The sequence below is a fragment of the Lissotriton helveticus genome, chromosome 9 (assembly GCF_964261635.1).
Source record: "Lissotriton helveticus chromosome 9, aLisHel1.1, whole genome shotgun sequence".
Classification (NCBI taxonomy): domain Eukaryota; kingdom Metazoa; phylum Chordata; class Amphibia; order Caudata; family Salamandridae; genus Lissotriton; species Lissotriton helveticus.
The window spans coordinates 1,276,985,326-1,277,013,120 of NC_136070.1; the positions used below are offsets into that span (position 1 = coordinate 1,276,985,326).

Sequence of the window (27,795 nt, forward strand, 5' to 3'; positions counted from 1 at the left end):
AGGTTTCCACAGACAGTCCGGGGACCGATTCACAGAACTAACGTAAGACAAAATCCTAAACTTACTACCATTTTGGTATTCACAGAAGGCACTTACTCATTTTGGTATTCACAGAAGGCACTTACTCATTTCGGTTTTCACAGAAGTTTGGACTCCTAACTTTAGGTCTCCTAAACTGAGAAAAATCCTAACTTTAAGACTTTCGGTATTCACAGAAGGCATTTAGGAGTCCTAACTTCTGTGAATACCGAAATGAGTAAGTGCCTTCTATGAATACCAAAATGAGTAAGTGCCTTCTGTGAATACCAAAAAGGTAGTACGTTTTGGATTTTGTCTTAAGTTAGTTCTGTGAATCGGGCCCCCGGAGTCCCAAGCTTTTCTAAATTTTAATGGGAGAACAGAAGCAACGGCGGACTGCAATAGACGCACCTCCTCGGTGTGTACCCCAGTTGATGAATTGGTAGTATTTTATGAATCAGTGCGCACAATCAGCTCTGGCACCCACCGTTGTGGGATGCCAACTGCCAGGCAGATATACAATACTTTGAGACCACTGGAGCGTCAGCTTTGCATGGACTGTTTGAAATAAAGACTTATATATTTGCAACAAAGACACTGATCAAGCTTCTTTATTGGCATCTTACTCACCTGGTCGTGCACCGCTCCAGAAGTCTCAAAGTTTTCTAAATTTTAAATACATGTCCCAGTTTTTGTGACGAAGGTCAAGTCATCCTTCAAAGCAGAATTTAAAGGTATGTTCTCTTTAAGTCATTTGTCTCCTTCTTTCAGGCAGCGCAGGGGTTCGGCTGCATCCTTCCAGCAGAGGGGAGACCGAACAGCAATTATATATATATATATGTATATTGGTCTCTCTTTCTCTCTCTCTTTCTCTCTCTCTCTCTCTCTCCCTCTCTCTCTCTCTCTCTCTCTCTCTCTTTCTCTCTCTCTCTCTCTCCCTTTCTCTCTTTCTCTTTTTCTCCCTCTCCCTCTCTCTCCCTCTCCCTCTCTCTCTCTCTCTCTCTCTCTCTTCTCTCTCTCTCTCTCTCTCTCTCTCTCTCTCTCTCTCTCTCTCTCTCTCTTCTCTCTCTCTCTCTCTCCCTTTCTCTCTTTCTCTTTTTCTCCCTCTCCCTCTCTCTCCCTCTCTCTCTCTCCAGTAGGTAGTTACAGTTAGGACCAAGGTTTCCATATTAAAAACATTTTTTTTGCCAATAACTTTGGCTCCTCTGGTGCACAGACATAATATCGACTCCAAAATATCGTTTGGACAGAATATCGAGGAAAAAATATCGTTTGGACAAAATATCGACTGGACAGAATATCGACAGCCAAAATATCGTTTTTAAGGTAAGTGCAGTAATATCGACTGTAAATAATATAGAAAGTGAAAATATGTAAGTATATACTATAGATAGTAAAATAAATTGTTTTTATTTTTAGGGTTCAGGGTCAGTTTTGGGTTTTTGGGTAAAGGGGTATTTTTAGGGTTCAGAGTCAGTTTTGGGTTTTTGGGTAAAGGGGTATTTTTAGGGTTCAGGGTCAGTTTTCAGTTTTTGGGTAAAGGGGTATTTTTAGGGTTCAGGGTCAGTTTTCAGTTTTTGGGTAAAGGGGTATTTTTAGGGTTCAGGGTCAGTTTTCAGTTTTTGGGTAAAGGGGTATTTTTAGGGTTCAGGGTCAGTTTTCAGTTTTTGGGTAAAGGGGTATTTTTAGGGTTCAGGGTCAGTTTTCAGTTTTTGGGTAAAGGGGTATTTTTAGGGTTCAGAGTCAGTTTTCAGTTTTTGGGTAAAGGGGTATTTTTAGGGTTCAGGGTCAGTTTTCAGTTTTTGGGTATTATTTTATTATATTTTATTACTATATATATATGTTTAATAAATATGAAATAAAAAAATATTTATTTAACTTTCATTAATTATTTAATTATTATAAGTTAATTTAAGTAATTTTAAGTATATTTTAGTAATTAATTATTAATATTAATTTAATTTAACACTGTTTTTAGTAAATACGATATTTTTTACAACTATATTTTTGTAAACGATATTTTGTACTCGATATTTTTGTACTTACCTGTTTGTACATACAAACTCGATATTTTTGCTGTAGATATTTTTTCCTCGATATTTTGGGTAGTCGATATTTTGGTAGTCGATATTCTTTCAGTGATCCGCTCCTCTTTTTTGTTCAGCTGCTCTGATGAAAGTTTCGGGGTGATTCATCAAGCAGGAGCTAAGAAAGAAGGGAGGTCACAAAACGCGTTTTCCCCATGTGATGTCAATAGGGATTTTTCATTTTTTGAACACGACTACAGCTTGATTCGCTGAACGGAATTACGCCAAATTTGGTAGAAAGCTAGATGCTGGTCCACAAAGCGTGCTTTTTGTGATTTAGTGTAAATATGTTCACTAATTTCAGATATATTTAAATTAAAAAAAATATAGCTATCTAGGAGCCAAACAGCCTACTGAGACCCTACTTAAATTCGATTGGCTGCCAACACTTCAACCAGGAAGTGTTAGCTGCAATCTTGGGACTCAATTGAACTGAGTCCCACTAAAAATGTAAAATATAAAAAAAGGGGGCAGGGTAAAAACACCCTGTTTCTCACACACCTATTCTCTCACCCATACAGGCAATCACACAACCCCTTACTCACACATACAGTTACACACACAGCCACTCACTTACTCATACTCACTCACCTCAACAGTCACTGACACAATCACACATACACCCATACAGCCTCTCTCATTATCACTCACTCACCCATACAGTCACTCGTATACCCCCAAACCCACCTTAATGCCTCTCACATACACAGTTACTCACCCATATACTTCTGGCACATCCACTTACTCACCTACACAGCCATACACACACTCACTCACACATACAGCCACTGACTCACCCACTCACTCATCTATACAGGCAGTCACACATCTCCTCACCCACCCACACAGACACTCAGACACCCGTACTGGTACTCAGACAACCAATCACTCACCCATACAGCCACTCATGTACCCACTCACACTCCCATACAGACACTTAGGGCCAGATGTAGGTAGGCAAATACCGGTCGGTAACGGCCGAAATTCGGTAATTTCGGCCGTTACCGACCGTTATTTGGAAAATGAGATGTAGGTGGGCATTTTACTGATTCGGTAATTTACCGAATCGGTATGATTCGGTATTTAAGAATCTATAATCTGGGATTACCTACATCAGGCCCTAAGGGTGGATGGTGTATTCAGCTCAGCCAGCAGAGTTTGTGCCACTCTGCCCTCCACTTTGAGTGCAAAGTTCGGCAAACAAAACTCCACCTACCACTGGTGGAGCTGAGTTTACCAGTGGGCCGCTCACTCAACCTTTCTTCTAATCCCAGCTGGCGGAGCCATGCCCAAGCTCAGGAGAGCCAGCAGAGAGCCGCCACTGAGCCTTCAGTTTCCGCAGTTAGCACGATCGAGCGGCGGCGGAGTGAAAGTTAGATCAAATATCAGCAGTCCGGACTGCACCGCTGCTCCCAGCACTTCCTTGGTCCAGCCTCCATGCTGAGTTAATCCCAAGACTGACTGGAAGCCCCTGAGTGCCATGTCCAGGGCGTTTAATATGTAAGCGGGATGACTTCTTCTGCTTTCTACCTCTTTAGCCTGGCAAGGGGATCGCTGCCTGATGAGATACGGTAAATCTGTGCCACTGGCGTTACATAACTTGAGAAATGCCTGAATGACACCTATGTAGGGAGTCGTCACACCCAAGGAACCCAAATGTAGACTATGAATCTGATTCATGAAGCATTTTCTTTGTAAAGCGGTGTAAAGTGCTCTTGAGAGCCATATAACTAGACTCCCCAAGGCAGATAACATCAGCATTGATATATGCCAAGTATTATTCCATATTTTAGCTAAAGCTGCTGAAGTTCTCCTTTTCAAAAGAAGTGCCTGTCACAATGCCTTAACGAGATGCTTGTGTTTTCTTTGACTCTATATCCTCCTGATTCCTGAGCAGTGAGCATGAGCAGCTACCAAGGCTGTGCAAGGGATGGGATATTTTCCATTACTGCATGTCTCCTGTGCAGCACGCAGTCACCTAATGGCGTCGGTGCAGCAACTGCGTCCCCAGCAAGGGAACTTTACTGAGCATGCTTATAGGCTAATAAAACAAATTTGGGTTATAAGCTCACAACCGGGAAGGCAAGCTGTCCGCGCTGAGGCAGCAGCCACTTTAGGGACAGGATTTATGGTAGGGGTGGGAGTAGTTCGCGAAGTAGCGCTACGCGAAGTGCACTTCGCACTACGCGAACTACGCGTAGCACTACGCGAGCTGTGTAGTAGCATGTTCGCACTGTGCAAGATGCGTTTTCAATGATTGCACAGTGCGGACAAGCATCCGGCACTGTGCAATCATTGAAAATGGCATCTTGCACAGTGCGAGCGGTCGTTTTCTGACGCTCAAGTAGATTTTTACTCGAGCTGCAGCTTTCTCAATGCGGACTGGTAGTTTCTCATCGCAAGCGGTCCCGAGCATGCGTGACCACTCGCAATGAGAAACCTGACCTCCCCGCGTTGAGAATCTCGCCGGGAGGTTTATTTTCCACGCTCGCGATCGGCAACTTGATGTTGCTGATCGCGAACGAGGAAAAGCTTTGCTGGGATGTCATTTTGCTTGCTCGTGGTCGCCAACATGTCGTTGAGGACCGCGAGCAAGCAAAAAATGACCGCTGCACTTCGCACTGTGCTACGTGCAGCTCGCGTAGTGCGAAGTTGCGCAAACTTCGCAAACTACGCAAGCGTAGCGTAGTGCTTCGTCCAGGGTTAATTGATGGGCTGACAAAGTTTTCCCTTCAGTGGAGGTGGAAGGTGAGTGAGCAGCTTCAGCCCTCTATCTGCACGAATGCGAGGAAGCGTGCCAGCCATGATTAAGGATTAGAGAATGAAAAGGCCCTCATTAATCATGACTCTAGGGGTGGCTGAGCAATAATCCACCCGGTCGCGGAACTCCGCAGAATTTAGTAGCGTTTTTCAGCAACCCCACGGAGTTCCACGGAGTGAAAATCTATGAGCTCTATCCAGACCTGTAAGACACCAACTGACACACTGATACAGTCACTCACCCTTACATTCATTGAAACACCTAATCCCTTAATTATACAGTCAGTCATGTACCTACTGAATCATCCATACAGGCACGCATAAACCCACTGATTCACCAATACACCTTGGTATATATATTTAACACCTAAACTTTTTAGAAACACTTGCACTCACTGGATGATGTCACCCATGATGTCATCAATGATGTCATTTGAGATGTCAGTGTTTCTGTAACCTTTTTTTTAAGTGAATATATTTATATATATTTTTTTCACAAAAAAATTACGTTTACAGGGACGTTATAGTTAGGCTCAGGTTTCACTTGCACAAAACCAGTGATATTCAGCAGTTATAGTTACCTGAGCTGCCTACAACTCGCGCTCTGCTATCCACTGCTTATGACTTCACAAATGACATCACTCATGATGTGGTCAGTAACATCAATGAAGACATCACTGATGACATCTCAAATGAAATCTGATGACATCATCCAGTGATTGTGAGTGTTTTCTAAATGTTACGGAGTGTTAAACATATATCCTAAGGTAAATGGCTGTGGGAGTGCCTTTATGGGTGAGTGAGTTGGTGTGTAAGTGGTGTATGGAATAATCAGTGGGTATGTGAGAGACTGTATACATGAGTGAGTGGGTGTGTAAGTTTTTGTATGAGTGAGTGGGTGTGTCTGGGTGTATGAGTAAGTGAGTGGCTATAGTAGTATCAGTATGGGTGAGTGAGTGGGTGGGTGCGCCAGTGGCTGTAAATGGTGAATGACAGGGTGTGAGTGGCTGAATGGGTGGCTGTGCAGACACATACATGTCTGTATAGGTGAGTGACAGGGTACATGAGTGGCTGTATGGTTGCATGAATGGGTGTGCAAGTGTGTGTGTGGGTGAGTGAGTGTGTGCGTGTGTGAGTAGCTGTGTGGGTGAGTGAATGGATGTGTTAGTCGCTGTGCATGAGTGTAAGAGTGGTTGTATTGGAGAGTATTGCCTCAGTGATTGTATATGTGAGTAAGTACATGTGTTAGTATATGTATGGGTAACTAAGTGGATGTGTGAATAACTGTATGGGTGAGTTAGTGGCTCCATGAGTGAGTGTATGGGTGAGTGAGTAGTTCTCTGAGTAACTGTATGGGTGACTGATTCAGTATGTGAGTGGCTTTATGGGTACATGAGTGGGTTTGTAAGTGGCTTTACGACTGTATGATTGGATGTGTGCATGGCTATCTTGGTAAGTAAGTAGGTGCATAATTGGCTGTATATGTGAGTTAGTGGCTCCATGAGTGAGTGTATGGGTGAGTGAGTAGTTCTCTGAGTAACTGTATGGGTGACTGATTCAGTATGTGAGTGGCTTTATGGGTACATGAGTGGGTTTGTAAGTGGCTTTACGACTGTATGATTGGATGTGTGCATGGCTATCTTGGTAAGTAAGTAGGTGCATAATTGGCTGTATATGTGAGTTAGTGGTTGCGTTAGTGACTGTATGGGTGAGTTGATATGTGAGTGGTGGCATGGATCCATGAGGAGGCATCTGAGCATTTGTATGGGTCTGTGAATGAGTATGTAAAAGTGGTTGTTAGGGATTGGGGTATGAGATGTTGTATGAGGTGAACGTGGGTGTGTGAATGTTTCTGTGGATAGTGCCATGAGTGATGTGATGAGTAATGTCATTTGAGATGTCGTGAGTGATGTCATTTAAGATGTCATGAGTAATGCCACTGACAATGTCATGAGTTATATAATATGTGAGGTCATAAGCAGTGCATTGTGGGATGTGAGTTATAGTTTGCTCGGGTAAATGCTGAATATCTCTGGTTTTGTACAAGTGAAATGTCAGCCTAACTATAACGTCCCTGTAACCTTTGGTTTTTTACAGTGAATTTCTAAGATTTTTTTAATTCTATTTCTTAACTATAACGTCCCTGGAACCTTTGGTTTTTTCAGTGAATTTCTAAGGTTTTTTTCAATTCTATTTCATAACTATAACGTCCCTGTAACCTTTGATTTTTTCAGTGAATTTCTAAGGTTTTTTTTCAATTCTATTTCCTAACTATGTAGTCCCTGTAACCTTTCATTTTTTCAGTAATTTTCTAAGATTTAAAAAATTTGATTCATTAACTTTAATGTCCATATTACCTTTGTTTTTTGTGAACTTCTATGACTTTTCTATTTTGTTTGTGTAATTGTATATTGAAAATTACATCTGCATTGTTAACCACTCATTTTTATATTTGTCATGTATTTATTAATAAGTAAATTATTCATTTTTAAAAACAATATTTTTGTGGTCTTCGCGACGTAATCCCGATCACTTTTGACACACCACGAAGAGCACATGTTTTTCACAAAGTGTAAAAGACATATATAGGCATATTTTAGATAAAGTTTGGCTATAGGTGTTTAGTAAAATATAGGTTTAACTTTCCTCTTTGCATTCATTTTTTCGAAAAAAGCATTTTTATGCTAGCACAAGGGAAAATTCAGGCATGTTTCATTCTATTGTAAATAAGGCGCATCTCTGCATTTTCAGAATGGTATAGCGTGCCATTAGCAATATTTGCTTAACACCACGCTTCCCCATTCACTTATAAACATGCCCCAGGAGTTTAGTAAGATATTGGTTTAACTTTCCTTTTTGTATTCATTTGTAAAAAAAACACATTAAAAATGAATTTCCCCGTTTCGCGGCGATGCCAGAAGTCAAGACGATGTCGCAATAGTCACAAATACGTTGCAAAAACGCAAAAAAAAGGAGACATTCATTGGCAAAAGCACATTCAAAATGGATACATAAAAAATGTATTCTAGCCATCACACAACATACCTTCCTATCTACTAAGTTAAAAAAACATATAAAACTCTCTCAATGTCTCTCTCTGTTTGAGTAGCAAGTGTGACTGGGTGCATAAATGTTTGAGTGGTTCTGTGACTGGGTACATAATTGTCTGCATGCATCTATGAGTGGGTGTCTCAGTCTCTGAATGGATCTTTCAGTACGTCCGTCACTGTCTCAGTGGCTACCTGAGTGGATTTTTCAGTATCTCCGTAGCTGTGTGAGTGCCTGCATCAGTTTGTACATACATCTATGAATGGGTGTCTCACTCTGAATCAATCTGTGAGTGCAGGCATCACTCTCTGAGTGGCTCTGTGACTGTGTGTCTGAGTCTTTGAATGGCTTTGTCATGGGATGCGTCAGTGTCTGAGTGGGTCTGTGACTGGGCTCGTTAGTGTCTGGTTGACTGTGACTGGGTGCATCAATGTCTGAGTGGATTTATTAGTGAGTGCATGGGACTGTGAGTGGGTAGATGCATGAGTCTCTAAGTATGTCTGTGAGTGGGTGTGTGAGTGGCCAATAAAAACTGAGGATGGGAGTGTGAATATATATATGTATTTTTTAATTTTTTTACCAATATTTGTGATGGCGGCGCGATAGTCTGGACTTTGTTATGGCATTATATGGGGCCATGCTGATGGTCCAGCATCTTCGCAAATATTGTGCATGATTTAAAAAGTCATTTCTGGACACATAACTTGTGTCACTAACATCTCCATTTCTCCAACATGGGGTCAGAGTACCTCCACCCTGACTCCTCAGCCCGATGAACCGTTCTCCGATCCATAAAACGGCGGCTGCAACTTTCTCTTCAGCTTGCAGCCAGCCGATCACAGCATTCCTGTTGGCTTGCGTCAACGCGATTCATCACAATTTTTCAGAGAAATAATTGTGACCAAAGATATCACTAACTTTTTTCTTCGTAAATTTCCCAAAAACTAGTGAACACAGTTACACCAAATAACTGAAAGCGTGATCTGTGTAACACAATGTAAGTTTCTGCCAAATTTGGTGTAATTATGTTCAGTGGTTCAGGCTGTATGCGTGTTGACAGGTCCTATGGGTATATATATTTATATATATATTCACTGAAAAAACCATAGGTTTCAGGGGTGTTATAGTTAGTTGGACAGTCCACTCGTATAGAACCATAGAAATTCCTCCGTTATAGTTAGTTCTGCTAACTATAACACACGCGTCCGCAATGCACTGCTGTTGATGTCACATCTTACATCATTCATGACATGGTCAATGACAAAAAAAATCATCCATTTAGACACTTATATACCCATTTATTCTTCCATCGACCTTAAGATATACATATATAAAACATATTTAATTTTCAGAAAAACACACATTCACTGGATGATGTCATCAGTGATGTCATTTGAGATGTCATCAGTGATCCAAGCATTGTTTTCCCGCATATTGCTGTGTGCATTTTTATAGCATTAGAGGCACACAATAGCTCAAGCGATTATCAGGCACCATCAATGCCATCACAGGTACAACTCCCGTGGGTGTTGAAAACAAGCATTGTGTGCCGCATTGACCGTACAGTATACACTTTACAGGTAGTACAGTTCACATTAACGATCAACCACAGATATATTGGAAACCTTCATTGAACACCGTGTTCAATCTGTTCACAGAAAGCCAAGGGCTTGATTTAGATTTTGGCGGACAGGTTACTCTGTCAGAACGGTGATGGATATCGTGCCTGCCAAAATCTAAATCTCATACAATATTATGGGATATATATTTCGGTGGATGGGATATCCGTTACCATTCTGAAGGAGTAACTCATCTGCCAAAATCTAAATCAGGTCCGGAGTTCCTAAAAATAGTGAAAGTCAGTTCCAAAACAAATGCCCTGCTACGGACAACTTTTATCTGAATCAAACCCTAAAACACCTCGAACCTACATTGAGAAATGAAGTTGATACCAGTTAGGAACTGGGTACTGTAAACAGTGTTTACTCTACGGAGAGAGTTTATTCCATATCACAATATTCGCAAACAGTGAAACTCTTATGCGAAATGCACCACAGAGTATTAAAAAGTATCTACTACGCACATTAGACACTCTATGCTGAACTTGTCCAAAGAACAACTATCTACCTAAAACAACTAAGGTCTTAAGATGCTTCTGATCATCCTACCTGCAGCCTTCATGCTATGCTGAAAACATTACGGATAACCCATCTTCTCAAACACATGTACATAGGCTAGCACCAGGTGCACGCAGCCTTCTGTGTTATGTAGATATTGTCATGCTGACAAGATTCTTTCAAATAACTCAATATTGCTAACAAAAGTTAGTATCTAGTATGTGGAATCTTTCTCCTGTTGAACCAAAAAACATGTGTGGAACATAATGAACACAAGTCAACTGCTATCTGCACACAGAGTTACTCTTGAATAAAAATAAATTTGACGTGTTCAATATCTCTACACAGGTACGCTGCACTTGGAGCACATGCCTTGTGTGAACACTTACACTCATTAGCTGGACCCAAACTGTAAAACATTAGGTGAAAATGATGTTGCTTAAACTTTGTAAGGGTGAGAACAAAGGTAAACCAAGAATCTTTGCAATGTATGGAAGTTAGAAAACAAAACTATGGACCCCCTGAACAGCACTTGGGGGGTTAAATTAAGGAAGTGGCCATACATACATTTAAATATACGTGAAATGAGAAGTGTACTCACACATCAAAGCGAAGGTTTTGCTTCTCCTCGAAGAAATAATCCAGCACAAACTTGCGCACAAAGTCTGGGTTCAGTGTGTTGTCGATGACTTCAGTCCTCCCAAACTGTAGAAGGGAAGAGAGAGGAAGGGTCAAGGATTAAAGTAAAGGCAATGATGGCAGAGAACTGCCTTTATGGGGTCTGGGGCAGGGGTGAGCGTTACTGACTGAACATTCATCTGAACCCCAAATATGCATTTATTTTCTGTTCATGGAAGTCTTGACGAATAGTCTACACACATTTGTCCATCTTGTGGCCACCTTCAAGTGAGCCTGGGGGATGTTTGTCGCTGTATCTGGTGAACATTGCGTTACGTGTGCTCCTGGACACAGAGAGCCCAATTCCAAAAGTAATCTTGGACAAAGTCCTAACTTTACGACTTTCGGTATTCACAAAATGCATTTAGGAGTAGTAAAGTTAGGTCTTCCATCCGAGAGTTATTTACTCAACACATATATATAATGTTTGCAAACTAGAGCGACTCTGCTACGTCACGTACACGTATGTGCAAGGGAAGCATAGATTTCATTAAGCGTTAAGTGTATGGTACTCGCAGACAGTTTTCACTTATGACTACTAGCATAAATGTATGGGTGTATAAAATAGGTTATGCATAGCATGTATGTCCTGACTAATGTGTGCTTTGAGTGATGCCACGCTAGGCACTTTGTGAGGCTATGAGAAGTGTATGCTATGAGTGATGTATGCTATGAGTGATGTATGCTATGAGTGGTATCACGCTATGCACTCTATGTATGCTTTGGGAAATGTATGTTAATGCGAAGCATATGCTAAGAGTAATGCCACGCTATGCACTCTGAGTATGCTATGGGTAATGTACGCTATGAGTAACATATGCTAACTAAGATATGAATGGAATGCAGAATACACTGTGGGTAATATATGCTAAGAGTAATGCCACACTATGCACTCTGTGTATGCTATGGGTAACGTATGCTATGAATGATGCCACGCTGTGACTCAGTGTATGTTATGAGAACCGTATGCTAAGAGAAATGCCACCCTATGCACTCTTTTGTAGGCTATAAGGTATGCTATGAGTGATGTCAGTTTATGCACTCTGTATATGCTATGGGTAACCTACGCTATGAGAAGCGTATGCTATGAATAATGCAGCGCTATGTACTCACCTCTCTCTTAAACTCTTTCCACACTTCATCTCCTCAGACGAGTCCACCTTCCTACTATCATATTCCTCCCACCTCATTGCTAGAGGTCATCTAACCTCTTTCTAGACTTCACCTCCTCGCTAGAGCTCATCTAACCTCTTTCTAGACTTCACCTCCTCGCTAGAGCTCACCTAACCTCTTTCTAGACTTCACCTCCTCGCTAGAGCTCACCTAACCTCTTTCTAAACTTCACCTCCTTGATAAAGCTCACCTAACCTCTTTCTAGACGTTACCTCCTCGCTAGAGCTCACCTAACCTCTTTCTAGACTTCACCTCCTCGCTAGAGCTCATCTAACCTCTTTCTAGATTGCACCTCCTTATTACAGCTCATCTAACCTCCTTCTCGACTTTACCTCCTCGCTAGAGCTCACCTAACCTCTTTCTAGACGTCACCTCCTCGCTAGAGCTCATCTAACCTCTTTCTAGACTTCACCTCCTCGCTAGAGCTCACCTAACCTCTTTCTAGACTTCACCTCCTCGCTAGAGCTCACCTAACCTCTTTCTAAACTTCACCTCCTTGATAAAGCTCACCTAACCTCTTTCTAGACGTTACCTCCTCGCTAGAGCTCACCTAACCTCTTTCTAGACTTCACCTCCTCGCTAGAGCTCATCTAACCTCTTTCTAGATTGCACCTCCTTATTACAGCTCATCTAACCTCCTTCTCGACTTTACCTCCTCGCTAGAGCTCACCTAACCTCTTTCTAGACTTCACCTTCTTGCTTGAGCTCACCTAACCTCTTTCTAGACTTCACCTCCTCGCTAGAGCTCATCTAACCTCTTTCTAGACTTCACCTTCTTGCTTGAGCTCACCTAACCTCTTTCTAGACTTCACCTCCTCGCTAGAGCTCATCTAACCTCTTTCTAGACTTCACCTCCTTGCTAAAGCTCACCTAACCTCTTTCTAAACTTCACCTCCTTGATAAAGCTCACCTAACCTCTTTCTAGACGTTACCTCCTCGCTAGAGCTCACCTAACCTCTTTCTAGACTTCACCTCCTCGCTAGAGCTCATCTAACCTCTTTCTAGATTGCACCTCCTTATTACAGCTCATCTAACCTCTTTCTCGACTTTACCTCCTCGCTAGAGCTCACCTAACCTCTTTCTAGACTTCACCTTCTTGCTTGAGCTCACCTAACCTCTTTCTAGACTTCACCTCCTCGCTAGAGCTCATCTAACCTCTTTCTAGACTTCACCTTCTTGCTTGAGCTCACCTAACCTCTTTCTAGACTTCACCTCCTCGCTAGAGCTCATCTAACCTCTTTCTAGACTTCACCTCCTCGCTAGAGCTCACCTAACCTCTTTCTAAACTTCACCTCCTTGATAAAGCTCACCTAACCTCTTTCTAGACGTTACCTCCTCGCTAGAGCTCACCTAACCTCTTTCTAGACTTCACCTCCTCGCTAGAGCTCATCTAACCTCTTTCTAGATTGCACCTCCTTATTACAGCTCATCTAACCTCTTTCTCGACTTTACCTCCTCGATAGAGCTCACCTAACCTCTTTCTAGACTTCACCTTCTTGCTTGAGCTCACCTAACCTCTTTCTAGACTTCACCTCCTCGCTAGAGCTCATCTAACCTCTTTCTAGACTTCACCTTCTTGCTTGAGCTCACCTAACCTCTTTCTAGACTTCACCTCCTCGCTAGAGCTCATCTAACCTCTTTCTAGACTTCACCTTCTTGCTTGAGCTCATCTAACCTCTTTCTAGACTTCACCTTCTTGCTTGAGCTCACCTAACCTCTTTCTAGACGTCACCTCATTGCTAGAGCTCATCTAACCTCTTTCTAAACTTCACCTCCTTGATAAAGCTCACCTAACCTCTTTCTAGACGTTACCTCCTCGCTAGAGCTCACCTAACCTCTTTCTAGACGTTACCTCCTCGCTAGAGCTCACCTAACCTTTTTCTAGACTTCACCTCCTCGCTAGAGCTCATCTAACCTCTTTCTAGATTGCACCTCCTTATTACAGCTCATCTAACCTCTTTCTCGACTTTACCTCCTCGCTAGAGCTCACCTAACCTCTTTCTAGACTTCACCTTCTTGCTTGAGCTCACCTAACCTCTTTCTAGACTTCACCTCCTCGCTAGAGCTCATCTAACCTCTTTCTAGACTTCACCTTCTTGCTTGAGCTCACCTAACCTCTTTCTAGACTTCACCTCCTCGCTAGAGCTCATCTAACCTCTTTCTAGATTGCACCTCCTTATTACAGCTCATCTAACCTCTTTCTAGACTTCACCTCCTCGCTAGAGCTCACCTAACCTCTTTCTAGACTTTACTTCCTCACTAGAGCTCACCTAACCTCTTTCTAGACTTCACCTTCTTGCTTGAGCTCATCTAACCTCTTTCTAAACTTCACCTCCTTGACAGAGCTCAACTAACCTCTTTCTAGACTTCACCTCATTGCTAGAGCTCATCTAATCTCTTTCTAAACTTCACCTCATTGCTAGAGCTCATCTAATCTCTTTCTAGACTTCACCTCCTTGACAGAGATCACCTAACCTCTTTCTAGACTCCACCTCCCTGTTACAGCTCACCTAACCTCTTTCTAGACTTCACCTCCTTGTTACAGCTCATCTAACCTCTTTCTAAACTTCACCTCCTTGATAGAGCTCATCTAACCTCTTTCTAGACTTCACCTCCTCGCTAGAGCTCACCTAACCTCTTTCTAGATTGCACCTCCTTATTACAGCTCATATAAACTCTTTCTCGACTTCACCTCATTGCTAGAGCTCATCTAACCTCTTTCTAGACTTCACCTCCTTGTTATAGCTCACCTAACCTCTTTCTAGACTTCACCTCCTTGTTACAGCTCACCTAACCTCTTTCTAGACTTCACCTCATTGCTGGGGCTCATCTAACCTCTTTCTAGACTTCACCTCATTGCTAGAGCTCATCTAACCTCTTTCTCGACTTCACCTCCTTGGTACAGCTCATCTAACCTCTTTCTAGACTTCACCTCCTTGTTACAGTTCACCTAACCTCTTTCTAGACTTCACCTCCTTGACAGAGATCACCTAACCTCTTTCTAGACTCAACCTCCTTGTTACAGCTCACTTAACCTCTTTCTAGACTTCACCTCCTTGTTACAGCTCACCTAACCTCTTTTTAGACTTCACCTTTTTGCTGGAGCTCATCTAACCTCTTTCTAGACTTCACCTCCTTGACAGAGATCACCTAACCTCTTTCTAGACTTCACCTTGTTGTTACAGCTCACCTAACCTTTTTCTAGACTTCACCTCCTTGTTACAGCTCACCTAACCACTTTCTAGACTTCACCTCCTTGACAGAACTCACCTAACCTCTTTCTAGACTTCACCTCCTTGTTAGAGCTCACCTAACCTCTTTCTAGACTTCACCTATTTGTTACAGCTCACCTAACCTCTTTCTAGACTTCACTTCCTTGACAGAGATCACCTATCCTCTTTTTAGACAACACCTCCTTGTTGGAGCTCACCTAACCTCTTTTTAGACTTCACCTTTTTGCTAGAGCTCACCTAGCCTCTTTCTAGACTTCACCTCCTTGTTACAGCTCACCTAACCTCTTTCCAGACTCCACCTCCCTGTTACAGCTCACCTAACCTCTTTCTAGACTTCACCTCTTTGTTACAGCTCACCTAACCTCTTTCTAGACTTCACCTCCTTGACAGAGATCACCTAACCTCTTTCTAGACAACACCTCCTTTTTGGAGCTCACCTAACCTCTTTCTAGACTTCACCTCTTTGTTACAGCTCACCTAACCTCTTTCTAGACTTCACCTCCATGACAGAGATCATCTAACCTCTTTCTAGACAACACCTCCTTTTTGGAGCTCACCTAACCTCTTTTTAGACTTCACCTTTTTTGCTAGAGCTCACCTAACCTATTTCTAGACTTCACCTCCTTGACAGAGATCACCTAGCCTCTTTCTAGACTTCACCTCCTTGTTACAGCTCACCTAACCTCTTTCTAGACTTCACCTCCTTGTTACAGCTCACCTAACCTCTTTCTAGACTTCACCTCTTTGTTACAGCTCACCTAACCTCTTTCTAGACTTCACCTCCTCAGCCGGACTCACCTCCTTTCTAACCTTCATTCTAGATTTCACTTCCTTACTAGAACTCACATGTCTCAGCAACAAATCAAATCTCCTCAAACCAAACCACAACTTCTACATATTTGGCTACATGTTTTCCTCACAAGACCCCCCTCCCCGCCCTGTCCCACTGCACCTCTTCTCCAGCAGACCGCATATCACTCCTACTACATTTACTACACTACACCCCCTGTTTTGAATACACACACTATCCCCCAGGCACCCTCATTCCTCACTAAAAGAGCCTCGGGTACAGAAGGGCGAGCACCGGCTGTAATTAATGCAACCTGTGGTATTAATCTTTATTGCTTAATTAATTAAAATCTTAGCAATCTGTGCAATGAAACATGTGGTTAGCACAATTTCGTATTCCATTAAAAACAAAAACTCTGTATGCTAAAACTAGAATTTTACTAGTTGAAAATATTTAGGAAAAAAATCAATGCAAAAGAGAGCAATTAATATGAAAAGGAGCAATCAATATAATAAGAAAAAGAAAATATTTAAAATTTACGTAAAATAATGTATATTTGGGTAGCGTGTGCTGCATCGAAAATTCCACCCATTAAAAGTCAGTTTAAACCGTGGTTATCTTGTCCATTAAAGCTGTTCGCGCGTGGTAGATGAATTTGGCGAAGTTAGCCATATGCTTCACAGGGATGTATGACGTTACAACGCACACTTTTACAACGCATACCTTTACAACGCATTTTTTACACTGCAACATCCATTACAACGCACACCATTACAACACATACCATTACAACGAATTCTTAAAAAATACCTTTACAACGCATTCCACTACAACGCATACTACATTTACAACGCATACCATTACAACGCATTACATTGCATATAAGGTAAGTGTTGAATAGTGTAGGGGTTAAAATTACTATTCTAACTCCAGGGGGTGCAACAGTAGGGAAAGTTTTGGATAGTGTAGGGGTTAAAATTACTATTCTAACTCCAGGGGGTGCAACAGTAGGGTAAGTGTTGGATGGTAAGTTTTGCGTTGTAATGGTATGCGTTGTAATGACTGCGTTGTAATGGTATGCGTTGTAGTGTTGTGCGTTGTAGTGTCATGCGTTGTAATGACTGCATTGTAAATGTATGCGTTGTAATGGATGTTGCGTTGTAAAAGTTTCGTTGTAATGGTAGTGCGTTGTAAAAGTTGCATTGTAAACGTTGTATACCGCTTCACAGTGTCCAACAGGTATAATTGGAGAACAGCATCTTTTACCGTCCGTACTCCTATTTGGAGAAGAATGGGCCTTAGATGGATTCTACGAACTGACAGCAGGGCAGGACAGCATAATAAAATGTGAGATAAAGTTTCACGCTTGTAATGACAGAGGCGACATTCTGTGATCTCTGGGCCAACTTTGACAGAAGGGTACAGCTGTTTTAAGGGAAGCACATGCAGTCTTGCAGCCAGAATCCTTTGAAGGGCTTGCCTGCCCAACGACTGTACCAGGTGTGGTTTCGGGCCATTTAGAATGTGCGGAGAGCTTTGAGACTCGTGGAAGCCTCTGACCGTCAAGGCTTCAATGTCCAGTTTTCGTGAGCAACCTGTGGTTCAGGTTCGAATCTAAGCAGGGCTGATACAGCATTTCATCCTTAGAAGGCTGCGACAATTGGTGACGTTGAGCTGGCTGGCAATAGCATCTATTCTTAAAGCACATTAGTATTTATAGTGCCTGCTGAATTAATGTCCATAATTACTACAAAGAGCTGGAAACGACGGGGTTCAGTAATGACCGAACAGTCTTTATTGGCGCCAGTTTTGATGCCAAGCCCCCCCCCCTGCTGATTCTCGCGCCCACCCCGCGCGCTGCTTGCATTGATTTGTTCCTGGGCGTGGCCCAGCTTTGGCCACGCCCCCTTGGCATGGCGGCAGATGCTCGGCGGGCATTAGAGCTTCATTGCAGATTAATCTGAACTAATCAGGCCCGGAAGGACGGGTGGGGGAGGGGCGACTGCAGAAAGGAGATTGTTGTGGACGGTCGAACCATGCTTAATGCTGAATTTTGTTGATGATTGATGAATGAACACACCTTGGTGCACTACATCAGGCAATGCACCAGCTTCTATTCATTTCAGGGTTTTGTAAAGCGCCTACCTGACCTCTTGCCCCTGGGAGGCGCTAAGAAGCCTAGCCTCAGAGTGCACTGCACGGAGGGGGGCGGCTCGCGCTGCAAACCTGTCCTACAGAGTGAGGAGAAAGGCCACGCCCACTGGGCTCCTGGGCAGCAGCTCTGCGTTTTTAGGGGTGAAGAGAGGTGGGAGGAGTTAAAGGTACATGACACCTTATATCTTATATTCATGTGTTTTATAGAGGGGGCAGGGGGCCCGCTGGAGCCTGACCCATGTCTGTTCACTAACAAGGCGACCCTGAGTTTTAGATGTATGTTTGGCACATGCATACATTTTATATGTTTATTCTTTTCGTACAATTCATTCTGCCACATTTTACTACTGGTGGTGAATGGATGGCATTGGCTGTTAAAAGTCTGTGTAAAGTAAACGCTTTCCATGTAGTGTTCCAATAACATTGATGCCCGCCCCCTACTCCCCGCATTTTATTAGATTGTAATCTGCCTTTAGCTGAACCCTACGAATGTACGAACGCAGCGCCTTTAAACTTGAGACGGACCCGCTGACGCAAAAGGTCATCTCTGCATCCCTCCTCTGCGTGAAATGACGTAATCCTGAGGTGACCTGGCTCAACAGCATGGGCCGGGAGGGGTTTGAACCCCAACTTTCATCAAACACAAAGATACTCAGATGCACCCTGGACATCAGCGTCACCAAAAGTAACTCACTGCCAACGAAGCCAAGGGGCTGGTACCAGCACCCCCCCCCCTCTACTGGTCCAAGAAAGAGACTGCAGAACTGCCCTAAAAGGCTTAACACCCACATCTGAGTGGGGTCAATGGCTTGATCGGGGGCCTTCCAGGCCCTACAGTGGCTCCCCGCAGGGGCAACCTACACACAGCAGCACGCCTCATAGAGGGCCGGTCCCAGGATGCCTGTTTCCGGTCCAGGGAAGGCATGCCTTTACAGTTCCGGCTGGACTGTTCCCATGAGGCACAGGGCCAAGACTGATTTGCATATGGCCATGTCTGAACTGGGGTGGCTTGGTGAGCAAAATAACGATGGATTAAACCCAGATCTGTTACTGGGGGTGAATGTTTTGCCATTGTGCAACATTCCGTCCATCATCTTGTGTGTTTTGCTGTTCACCCTATGTGGGAAGGGTATGCCCAGACGTGGGTCCCGTGCTCACTGCGCCACTGGATTCAAGCTATCCTGGCTGATATGGGGTGAAAGCCAGAAACCGGTCCTAGGAAGCTTGATTCTGGTCCAGGGAAGAAATGGCTTTACAGTTCGGGCTGGACTGTTCCCATGAGGCACAGGGTCAAGACTGATTTGCATATGGCTGGGTCTGAACTAGGGTGGCGAAGTGAGCATGAATTCAACCCAGATCTGTGACGGGGGTGAGTGTCTGAAAAGTTTCAACACTCCCTATTTCCTAGTACAAAAATCATTCTCAGTTCCATTTTGTACTCGAGGGTGAATTTCCACCTAAGAAAATAGTTCCAAATACAGAATTACTCTTCTCATGTAAATCTGTGCAGTGTCACAGAATTTTTAGGTAATTCCACGTGATTCGGTACATGGGGTTAGGCGAGTTACCTCCACCCCTACAAAACCATACCCCATGTCGAATTGGAACAGCTCTACAATTACAAGAACTCGAAGAGCGAGCCAGGACCAGACGAGCGGCTCCTTTGCGCCCTCAGACAACTTGGGATCCCATCAACACCCAACTTTAGGACGCGCTCCTTGGGGTCCTTCACGGCGGCGAACAGCCCGTGCCGATGCTGCGGTGCGCTGCAGCGGATACATTTTTCACCACTGCTTTCCCTTGCCATGGCATTGGGTTTGAACGGCGTTCTGGAATTTGCCATTGTAATTGCACTCCTCCAAGCAGCCTTTAATCTCACTTTCCTACGGATTAATGCAGCCCGCTAAATCCCCCGTCTGCCGGCGCGCGCGGCTGTAGCGCAGGTCACTGCGGATTGGCGGAGCAGACATATTGGTGCTGTTTGATTTCATTTGTCTTAAAGCAGCCTCAGATGGATTATATCTGGGGCGGGGAAGCGGATTCCTCTGAGATGCTTCCAGGGGGGGGGGGTGGAGTGGTCTGGGGCAAATGACTTTCTAAGCCCCATCCCACTTTCACTAATGACCCCTTCCATGGTGCAATATTTCCCAGATCCATTATTCTTTCCATGTTTTTTTTTGTTCAATTGATGACATTCTAATAAATCCAAAGCAATTTTTGATCATAAAGGCCTCCATCCGCCATTCAGGGCAACCGTTGCAAGATCAACCGGCTCAACGAGCGCGCCATGGCAGAGTCATATTTAGAAAACTGGAGAAGGAGAGACTGCGTTTTTTAATTACGTAAAAGCGCTGTATCAGCAACTTATCTTCCAATGATCTTTCAGGATTACCAATCTCCTAGGACTTTCAGTTCATCCAATCACATTCTTCTCCTTCCTAAACCTTGCAGATGCAAATGATTTTCTAGCAAAAGTCTTTTTATTTTAATTTAGGTTTTTGTAAAGTGCTACTTCATTTTGGAAGGCCACATAGTGCTTTGAGGTATAGGAACGTAAAGAGTGAGAAGCGAGTAGTAATATAACCTGGTGGCGATTAATCGATCAGCCATGTGCAGCGCCAAAATATACCTCGAAATTTGAAGTTTTTTGCAAATATGTCTTACTTTCATAAAATGATGTGTGTCGTGCAACCCATTCTAAAGCTTGGAACCACATATAACCAGTAGTGGCCAGCACAGATCGCGGGCGGGAGGGGGTTAAAAAAAACAAACTTACCTGATCGCCTCTTCACTCCTTCATCTCTCCATCACCTTCCCTCCTCTGGGGCGGGTACAGGAAGTACCCAGGCTCCCCTGAGCCAAGCACAACACAACACTGCAATGCAACGCTGTGATTGGTCTGAGTGCCGTGGTTCAGTTCTCAGCCAGGGAATGGGCTGAGGGCCTGGGCCTGTTCTCCGCGCAGGCTGTAATGCCGCTTGTGCGGAGAACATGCAAAGTGCGCATGACAGTTTGGGCAGCCCGAGAGGGCTGGCCAAACATTCATGCGCACTTGGAGTGGGCAAACCACTCCTCCCCTTGCCCCTCTGTCATCGCAGCAGCCCCGCCCGGTTCATAAACCTGCTACGGCAGTCAAACATATAAGGATAAAAACCTTGAGTTATCTTCATTTTATGTTTCCTTTATTTCACTGCTGCAAAGCAGTGGGGCGACGCTCTTCCACCTTAGCATACGAGCCGCCACTGCATAGAACCAGGAAACGAGAGACTTCCTTCAGTTTCAGTTCAAGATACTGGTGTAGGTAGCAGTTACGTGAAAAGCACGCGCACGGAAGAGAGGTGTGTGATACAGGACTCCTTTATCATACATGTGTGTGAGCTGCTCCTTTTAAAGACTGCAATACATGGAAGCCTGCAATCTCTGCATAAAAACCTTGCTCTAATTTCTTTATTACAGTCGAGTGGTGACATATCCAGAAACATAACAAAAGCTATGCAGCAGCTCATTGTAGTAGCTTATTACAGTTGAGTAGTGACTCCATTCTGCCAGCTGCCAACCTTGTTACAAGGCAGGTCACAAAAGTATCACTGCAGCTGCAGTTCAAACAGCATTTCTAGCATGCCTTTGCAACAATGTAAAAGCTGCTTTTTGGTGTGTTTCATTCGCAGCGCAGATTCCGCTCTTCCCCCTCGTGCCTGGGTCTCTTCTGTCTCTTTCAGATGCAGCAGCAAGGCCGAGAGGGTTTCAAAGGCTTGCAGGAAAAGGGAAGGTGCTTCCATGTGTTATAAGGAATTAAGTCCAGTATAGACCCAAGTCACACTGATAACTTCATGAGTTTGCTTGAAACAGTATATTATATTGACTAAAAAATGGATATTGTTGATAATAAAATGAACTTTTTGATTAATTGTCGTCCTCGGTGACGCGCTGAAGTGCCTTTTAATTGTTTCTATTTTTGTCTTTGTTTTTTTCCTGCTCACTGAGACGAAGGAGAAGTGGCTTGGATCTGCTTCAGTGGGGGAATGAACCCCGCATGTAGGGATGCGTGAACGGATCGGGGGGGGGGGGCACGGTGAGTGAGTGGGGAGCAGAGCACCCCAGGTAAGGCCAGGAAGCAGTCAAGAGGAGACAGGGTGCCCTGATGTGGGGGAGAAGCAGGCAGTGGCCGGTTCGAGCAGCAGGCACGTGCCCTGGGTCGGAACTGCTTGGGAATGATACTAGTGACCGTCAGATTTCAGGCTGAGGTGGGATTTCTGGTTTGCCAGACAAGATTAGTTATTTTTGCTTCCTTAGTTGGTGAGAACAAAAAGATTCTGTGTTCAAAACTTCGCCTCTAGGAGTGGGTGAGCAAGCTGACGGTAGAGGGCCAGAGAGCTCTGCTGACCCTGAGCCGAGGCCAGTCCCCGCTCTGTCCTGCCTCACATCTCTGCAAACGAACTGGTCAAGAGACTTCCTCCCCTGAGTCACCCCCCATGGGACCTCGTGCCACCCTCTTCTGAGGCGCAGCACGCCACCGGATTGACCCTCCATCGAGACGAAACAACACTTCAAGAGGAAGGGACCACCATGCATGCCCCTAGAGTGTATTTCCCCCTTGCCCTGTATCATCTACACCAGCGTTTCCCAAGCTGTGGTCCACTGAGACATTCCCAGGGGGTCGCAGGACACGAGTGCCTATCGTAGTGAAAAATGAAATGCCCACGCGTCCTCACAGCACTCAAGAGCTGTGCATGTTGGCGCATGGGCGGCGAGACCACAACAATACAATCGGAAGGCTGGGCAGTGGGCAGTCAGGGGGACAGGGCTGCAGGGGGCACAGTGACTGGGGAAACTAGCGGAACAGAAGGCAAAAGGGGCACAAAAACAAGGAAAAAACAAAGAAGGGCACAAAAAACGAGTGGAACCGATGGCAGAAGGGCACAAAAAACGAGGGGAAAAATAAGTGGAACAGAGGACAGAAAGGCACAAAAAACGAGTGGAACAGAGGGCAGAAGGGCACAAAAAACGAGGGAAAAACTAGTGGAACAGAGGGCAGAAAGGCACATAAAAAAGAGTGGAACAGAGGGTAGAAAGCACAAAAAACGAGTGGAACAGAGGGCAGAAAGGCACAAAAAACGAGTGGAGCAGCGGGCAGAAGGGCACAAAAAACGAGGGGAAAACGAAGTGAAACAGAGGTCAGAAAGGCACAAAAAAGGAGTGGAACAGAGGGCAGAAGGGCACAAAAAACGAGTGGAACAGAGGGCAGAAAGGCACAAAAAAGAGTGCAACAGAGGGTAGAAGGGCACAAAAAACGAAGGGAAAACGAAGTGGAACAGAGGGCAGAAAGGCACAAAAAACGAGTGGATTAGAGGGCAGAAGGGCACAAAAACGAGGGACAAATTAGTGGGACAGAGTGCAGAAAGGCACAAAAAACGAGTGGAACAGAGGGCAGAAAGGCACAAAAAAGAGTGCAACAGAGGACAGAAGGGCACAAAAAACGAGGGGAAAACGAAGTGGAACAGAGGGCAGAAAGGCACAAAAAACGAGTGGAACAGAGGGCAGAAGGGCAAAAAAAACGAGGGAAAAATGAGTGGAACAGAGTGCAGAAAGGCACAAAAAGCAAGTGGAACAGAGGGCAGAAGGGCACAAAAAACGAGGGAAAAACGAGTGGAACAGAGGGCAGAAAGGCACAAAAAACGAGTATAACAGAGGGCAGAAAGGCACAAAAAACAAGTGGAACAGGGGGCAGAAGGGCACAAAAAACGAGTGGAACATAGGGCAGAAGGGCACAAAAAACGAGGGGAAAACAAGTGGAACAGAGGGCAGAAAGGCACAAAAAAAGAGTGGAACAGAGGGCAGAAGGGCACAAAAAACGAGGAAAAAATGAGTGGAACAGAGGGCAGAAAGGCACAAAAAATGAGTGGAACAGAGGGCAGAAAGGCACAAAAAAAGAGTGGAACAGAGGGCAGAAGGGCACAAAAAAATGGGAAAAACGAATGGATCAGATGGCAGAAAGGCACAAAAACTGAGGGAAAAACGAGTGGCACAGAGGACAGAAAGGCACAAAAAACGAGGGAAAAACATGTGGAACAGAGGGCAGAAAGGCACAAAAAATGAGTGGAACAGAGGGCAGAAAGGCACAAAAAATGAGGGGAAAACGAGTGGAACAGAAGGCAAAAGGGGCACAAAAATGAGGGAAAAACGAGTGGCACAGAGGGCAGACGGGCACAAAAAACAAATGGCACAGAGGCAAAATACAGAATACAGAAATATAGGGGCAGTTAAGAACAGAAGGCAGGACGGTCAGAGAGGCACGGGGGCAGCGAGGGGAACAGAAGGGAAAACTGGGCAGAGAGAGCATGGGGACAGCGAGGGGAACAGAGGTAAAGAAAAAGGACCACGTACAGGCAGCGGGGGAAGACAGACAACAGCAGTCACAGACACAACAATGAAAATATAGACAATGCAATAAAAGCAATAAAACGTTGAACGGCACATGTGTATAGGTTACCGTTACTTGGCAGGCAGGTAAAAATAGATGCAGCCAGGATCAGCCGTAGGATTTTCGTGCTGTTGTCTGAGTGCTCACTTTCCACAAGCCCTTGGGTACCACTAAATAATACACTGCTGTATGCATACATGTCCATGCCAATAGACCCAATTCAGGCTGTCTCCCTCTTGAAATTGCCTCAGCTTCAAAAGGCGTTTTTAAAAATAAATTTAAATTGTACAAATTGCTTGGGGGTCCCCATCTTCCAGTAGTGATTCAGTGGGGGTCCTCAGGAGTCAAAAGTTTGGGAACCACTGATCTACACCATCACAGATTCGGCCACTGGCCACATATTCTCCCACCCCGCATGAATGACTAAGCATCATTTAAAATCTATCTGCATTAACGAGGGATACTCCGTCTACCCTTGAGAGAATAAAACTCTATTTTGTCTGTTCTTCTCCATGTATATTCAAATGGCTGACATCAAAAAATCAATGAAAATGTCTCACCCGGAATTCCTTGAAAATACAATTTTGCCACTTTACTCCTCTTCCTTGTCCTACGCTAATCAATCATTTTTAACCACATGAATGCTACAGCAATTCATCCTTGGTGCTGATCTTCTTTGAATCCCTGAGCTCGTCATGAGCACACAAGCAGTGTACTGCATGACGAGCTGAGCTCGTCATGAGCATGGAAGGGGTTAAGGCTCTTGCTGGCCCTGGACAAAAAGAGGGACCCTTCAGATTAACTTTATTCTTCCTTCCTGCCTCCTCCGAGGCCGTCTCCTGGGTGCTGTTAATTTCCTCTCTCCAGCAGAGGCAGTCTGCTGGAGAGCTGGGTGCTGTTACTTCCTGTCTCCAGTAGAGGCAGTCACCTAGAGCTGTTCCTTCCTGTCTCCAGTGGAGTCAGTCACCTGGGTGCTGTTACTTCCTGTCTCCAGCGTAGGCAGTCGCCGGGGTGTTGTTACTTTCCTGTCTCCATCGGAGGCAGACACCTGGGTGCTGTTACTTCCTGTCTCCATGGGAGGCAGACACCTGGGTGCTGTTACTTCCTGTCTCCAGTGAAGGCAGTCACCAGGGTGCTGTTACTTCCTGTCTCCATGGGAGGCAGACACCTGGTGCTGTTACTTCCTGTCTCCATGGGAGGCAGACACCTGGTGCTGTTACTTCCTGTCTCCATGGGAGGCAGTCACCTAGTGCTGCTACTTCCTGTCTCCATGGGAGGCAGTAATATGGGTGCTACTACTTCCTGTTTCCTTTGGAAGCAGTCACTAGGGTGCTGTTACTTCCTGTCTATAGCGTAGTCAGTCACCTGGTGCTGTTACTTCCTGTCTCCATCGGAGGCAGACACCTGGGTGCTGTTACTTCCTGTCTCCATCGGAGGCAGTCACCTGGTGCTGTTACTTCCTGTCTCCATTGGAGGCACTCACTTGGTGCTGTTCCTTCCTGTCTCCAGAAGAGGCAGTCACCTGGTGCTGTTACTTCCTGTCTCCATTGGAGGCAGTCACCTGGTGCTGTTCCTTCCTGTCTCCAGAAGAGGCAGTCACCTGGTGCTGTTACTTCCTGTCTCCAGTGGAGTCAGTCACCTGGTGCTGTTACTTCCTGTCTCCAGTGGAGGCTGTCACCTGGTGCTGTTCCTCCCTGTCTCCAGAAGAGGCAGTCACCTGGTGCTGTTCCTTCCTGTCTCCATCAGAGGCAGTCACCTGGGTGCTGTTAATTCCTGTCTCCATGGGAGGCAGTCACCTGGTGCTGTTACTTTCTGTCTCCAGTGGAGGCTGTTACCTGGTTCTGTTACTTTCTGTTTCTGTCGGAGGCAGTCACCTGGTGCTGTCACTTCCTGTCTCCAAGGAAGGCAGTAATATGGGTGTTGTTACTTCCTGTCTCCAGTGGAGGTGGTCACCTGGGTGTTGTTACTTCCTGTCTCCAGTGGAGGCGGTCACTTGATGTTGTTACTTCCTGTCTCCAGTGGAGGCAGTCACCTGGGTGCTGTTACTTCCTGTCTCCAGCAGAGGCGGTCACCTGAGTGCTGTTACTTCCTGTCTCCATCGGAGGCGGTCACGTGGTGCTGTTACTTCCTGTCTCCAGTGGAGGCAGTCACCTGGTGCTCTTGCTTCCTGTCTCCAGTGGAGTCAGTCACCTGGGTGCTGTTACTTCCTGTCTCCAGTGGAGGCAGTCACCTGGGTGTTGTTACTTCCTGTCTCCAGTGGAGGCAGTCACCTGGTGCTCTTGCTTCCTGTCTCCAGTGGAGTCAGTCACCTGGGTGCTGTTACTTCCTGTCTCCAGTGAAGGCAGTCACCAGGGTGCTGTTACTTCCTGTCTCCAGCGTAGGCAGTCACCGGGGTGTTGTTACTTTCCTGTCTCCATCGGAGGCAGACACCTGGGTGCTGTTACTTCCTGTCTCCATGGGAGGCAGACACCTGGTGCTGTTACTTCCTGTCTCCATGGGAGGCAGTCACCTAGTGCTGCTACTTCCTGTCTCCATGGGAGGCAGTAATATGGGTGCTACTACTTCCTGTTTCCTTTGGAAGCAGTCACTAGGGTGCTGTTACTTCCTGTCTACAGCGTAGTCAGTCACCTGGTGCTGTTACTTCCTGTCTCCATCGGAGGCAGACACCTGGGTGCTGTTACTTCCTGTCTCCATCGGAGGCAGTCACCTGGTGCTGTTACTTCCTGTCTCCATTGGAGGCACTCACTTGGTGCTGTTCCTTCCTGTCTCCAGAAGAGGCAGTCACCTGGTGCTGTTACTTCCTGTCTCCATTGGAGGCAGTCACCTGGTGCTGTTCCTTCCTGTCTCCAGAAGAGGCAGTAACCTGGTGCTGTTACTTTCTGTCTCCAGTGGAGTCAGTCACCTGGTGCTGTTACTTCCTGTCTCCAGTGGAGGCTGTCACCTGGTGCTGTTCCTCCCTGTCTCCAGAAGAGGCAGTCACCTGGTGCTGTTCCTTCCTGTCTCCATCAGAGGCAGTCACCTGGGTGCTGTTAATTCCTGTCTCCATGGGAGGCAGTCACCTGGTGCTGTTACTTTCTGTCTCCAGTGGAGGCTGTTACCTGGTTCTGTTACTTTCTGTTTCTGTCGGAGGCAGTCACCTGGTGCTGTCACTTCCTGTCTCCAAGGAAGGCAGTAATATGGGTGTTGTTACTTCCTGTCTCCAGTGGAGGTGGTCACCTGGGTGTTGTTACTTCCTGTCTCCAGTGGAGGCGGTCACTTGATGTTGTTACTTCCTGTCTCCAGTGGAGGCAGTCACCTGGGTGCTGTTACTTCCTGT

The 27,795-nt window shown here is 45.1% G+C and overlaps 1 long non-coding RNA gene across 1 annotated transcript in view; it reads right to left on the reverse strand.

Annotated features, from left to right (window-relative positions):
* LOC144780822 (uncharacterized) overlaps window positions 1-27,795 on the reverse strand; it is a 229,367-nt gene that overhangs the window by 119,253 nt on the left and 82,319 nt on the right. The window contains exon 2 of the long non-coding RNA XR_013600778.1: window positions 10,632-10,735. This is a non-coding gene — a long non-coding RNA (uncharacterized LOC144780822). The remainder of the gene's footprint in view (window positions 1-10,631; window positions 10,736-27,795) is intronic.